This window comes from Myotis davidii, unplaced genomic scaffold (assembly GCF_000327345.1).
Source record: "Myotis davidii unplaced genomic scaffold, ASM32734v1 scaffold1354, whole genome shotgun sequence".
NCBI classification, from domain to species: domain Eukaryota; kingdom Metazoa; phylum Chordata; class Mammalia; order Chiroptera; family Vespertilionidae; genus Myotis; species Myotis davidii.
This window is the reverse complement of record NW_006285616.1, coordinates 53,880-57,948: the sequence shown is the minus strand read 5'-3', so window position 1 is coordinate 57,948 and position 4,069 is coordinate 53,880. Positions and strand designations below refer to the sequence as shown.

At 46.0% G+C, this 4,069-nt stretch overlaps 1 pseudogene; it reads left to right on the top strand.

The window, feature by feature from the left end:
• Nucleotides 1-2,220: 2,220 nt before the first annotated feature.
• LOC102769759 overlaps nucleotides 2,221-4,069 on the top strand; it is a 17,719-nt pseudogene continuing 15,870 nt past the window's right edge.

Genomic DNA, 4,069 nt, shown 5'->3' with positions numbered 1-4,069 from the left:
TTTTAGTTTTAATTCAAGTTTGGTCTTGGGAGTGTATCTACATAGCATCCACTTACTCAGATATCACGTTTAATCTTTATTGTATATAGGTTTTAGATGTATATTTCTACAATACCCAATATATATATTGCATTGTATGCCACTAACCAAATTCAAATCACCTTCAGACACTATTGATGAACTTCTTCACCCTTTACTACCCTTGCATGATTTTCTTTCTGGTAACCTCCATACTGTTGTGTCCATTAATTTTTGTTTTCTTCTTTGTTCATTTATTGTTTCTATTTTTTATTGTTATGAGTAAAATCATATGATTATTAAATTTTCTGTCTGACTTCTTTCATTTAGCACAATATTCTCAAGATCCATCCATGTTGTTACAAAGAGCAGTATTTTCCATTTTCTATGTCTAAGTGGTGCTTCATTGTATATCCTACATAATAAAAATCTAAGTGGCATTATGGACAGTCCTCATGTGATGTCATCAAACATGGCCACCACAAAATGGCCACCACAAGATGGCCTGCACAGGAGGGCAGTTGTCGGCAATCAGTAAGACAGGAGATTATAGTTGCATGCGAATTGGCCAGCAGGAAAAGGCATTTGAGGGTGATTGAGCTGGAAGGGAAAGGCAGGTGGGGGCAAACATGCCTGCAGGGGAGGGCAATTGAGCACCACCAGCTGGCAGAGGAGAGCCATTGGGGATAACCAGGTTGGCAGGGGAGGAGTGTTTGGACTGAGATCAGGCCAGGAGGGGAGGGCTCTTGTTGATGACAAGGCTGGCAAGGAATGGTAGTTGGGGAGATCAGAGTGACAGTAGAGAACAGTTCTTAGCAAGATGAGGCCAGACAGTGGGGGAAGTTGGGGGCAAGATCAGACTGCCAGGGGAGGGAAGTTGGGGGCAACCAGAACTGCAGGGAAGGACTGTTGTTGGTGACCAGGCTGGCAGGGTAGGGAAGTAGGGGGCCATCAAGCCAGCAGGAGAAGGTAGTTGTGGGTAATATCAGGCCGGCAGCTAAGGGCAGCTGGAGACAAGATCAGGCTGACAGGATAGGGCAGTTGGGTGTGACCAGGCAGGCAGGGGAGGGCAGTTGTGGTGATCAGGCAGTAGGGGAGGGCAATAGGGGAAAACCAGGCCAGAATGGGAGCGGAGTTGGGGCAAACAGGCAGCAGGGGAGGGCAATTGGGGTTAATTGGGTTGATAAGGGAGGGCAGTTTGAGGTGATATTCCAGCAAGGGAGGTTAATTTGGTTTAATCATGCCAGCAAGGGAGCAGTTAGATGTCAATCAGGCTGGCACTGGGAGTTTAGTTGATTATCAGGACGGAAGGCAGAAGTGGTTAGGGGCAATCAGGCAGTCAGGCAGGTGATCAGTTAGGAACCAGCAGTACACAATAGTGAGAGGTATGTCCAAATGCTAGTTTAGGCCCGGTCCGTGTGGCAGTCAGATATCCCCCAAGGGGTCAAAGATTGGAGAGGGTGCTGGCTGGCCCGAGGGACCCCCACACTCGAGTGCGTTAATTTTGTGCACTGGGCCTCTAGTTTATGATAAAAAATCAACAACTCTCAGTAGAGTAAGAATAAAGTTATTATGCCTCAACATAATAAGACCATGTATGACAAACCCACAGCCAATATCATCAGCAAAACTAAAATATATCCCCTAATATCATGAAGAAAACAGGAATGTCCAATTTCACCACTTTTATTCAACATAATACTGGATGTCTTAGCCACAACAATAATACAAGAAGAAACAATAAAATGCATCCAAAATTGACACAAATAATTAATACTGATATTGTTCATAGAAGATATGAGATTGTGCATAGAAAATATGAAAGATTCCACCAAAAAAACTTCTAGAAGTGACAGTAGAGAACAGTCAGGGTACAAAATTAATATTAAAAAAAATAGGTGGCATTTTAATACACCAATAAAAAACTACCAAACAAATAAACTAAAAGAATAATCCCATGTACTATTACAACAAAAGACAAGATATCTAGGAATAAATTTAAACAAAATAGCTAATGAGCAGTACTCTGAACACTAAACACTGAATATAGAAATGGAGGAAGATATAAATAGGTGGTACAATATACCATATTGATGGATTGGAAGAATTGACATCATTAAAAATCTATATTACCCAAAGCAATATATATATCCTATCTAATAAAAGAGTAATATGTAAATTAACCATCACTCCATGACAAACATGGTGGTGCCCATAGTGGCTGGGCAGGACGCTAGCAGCTTCCCCTGGCAACGTGAGCCCAGCAGGTAAATGCGGCTGCAGCTGGGTGGTGGCAGTAGCAACAGGCAAACAGGCAAGTGCCCCACAGGCAGCACCCAACAGGGCTGGCTGGGCAGTGGCAGTGGCGACCTGTGACTAGGCAATCACAGCCCACAGGCAGCACCCTACAGGACCTGTTGACCAACCACATGGTATGGAGCAGGCAGGGCCCACAGAGAAGAGAACCAGAGAAAAGTGGGCCCAAGCTGTCAGTAGTGCATCCTCTGAGTTCTCCCGAATTGGAGAGGGTGCAGGTAGGGCTGAGGGACCTCCCTGCCCACCCTTTCCCCTTCCCCAGTGCACGATTTTTTTGCACTGAGCCTCTAGTATATATATGCAAGAGGCCTGGTCCACAAAATTCATGCACTCAGCCCAGCCTGTGCCCTCTCGCAATCTGGGTCCCCTCGGGGGATGACCACCTGCTGGCTTAGGTCCACTCCTTGGGGGATTGGGCCTAAGATGGCAGTCAGATATCCCTCTGGCAGCCCAGAGCCCTGGGAAGATGTCCACTTGCCATTGGGGAGCAGGCTTAAGCTTCATTCGGACATCCCTAGGGCTGCTGAGGAGGCAGGAGAGGCTCCCACCACTATTGCTATACAGGCAGCCATCAGCCTGGCTGTGGCTGAGCAGAGCTCCCTCGGTGGAATGCACTGACCACCAGGGGACAGCTCCTGCATTGAGAGTCTGCCTCCTGGTTGTCAGTGTGTGTCCTAGTGACCAGTCATTCCTCATATTTCTGATGTTAGGGTCAATTTGAATATTACCCTTTTATTATATAGGAGTGCCTGGCCAGCCTGGGTGAGGGGCTGATGGCTGCTTGCAGGCTGGCCGCAACCCCTTCAGGGTAGGGGTCCCTGCCATGGTGCCTGGGCACTCTGCGTGAGGGACTGATGGCTGTTTGTAGGCTGGCCAGTCCCCGCCCCCCCACAGTGAGGAACCTCACCCCATGAGGGTGTGTCCAGCCTGGGTGAGGAGCTGATGGCTGTTTGCAGGCTAACCAAGCCCCCCAGTTACCCAAGCTCCTAGTGGAGGAAGGCTGGAAGCAGGTATCTGGGATTTATTAGGACAGAAATAGAACCAGCAATTTTGCTTTTAGATATCTACACTAATACAAGAAAAAAATGCTAATTGAAACTTTTTTGCCATGAGCAGAGCCACAGCCAGCACAAGGATGGTGGGAAGCTTGGCTTCCTTGATTGCCTGGGAAACTAAGCCTCTAGCTTGCTCCAGCTCCGTGGCTGTCGGCTGTCATCTTGGTTGGAATAATTTGCATAGCATCACTCTGATTGGCTGGTGGGCATGCCTGTGCTTTCTTCCAGGATATTTATGGTTTCACAACTTATATTTGCCTTTTATCAATTTTTTTTTTGTTTCTTCTTGTGTACCCCCCTATGATCTGTGTCCATTCGCTATACTTACATACATGCATAAAAGTCCTTTGGTTCATCTCTTTTGTTTTTAATAAATCTTTATTGTTGAACGTATTACACATGTCCCTTTCTTTCCATCATTGCCCTTTCCTGCTCCCTTCACCCCCAAGCCTTCACACCCACTGTCTGTGTACTTGGGTTGTGCATATATGCATATGAGTTCTTTGGTTGATCTCTTCCCTCTCTCCACCCATTCTTGACTGCCCTCTAAGGTTTGACAGTCTGTTCAATGTTTCTGTTTCTGAATCTATTTTTCTTCATCAGTTTATGTTGTTCATTAGATTACACATATGAGTGAGATAATGTGATACTTAACCTTCTCCAACTGGCTTATTTTGCTT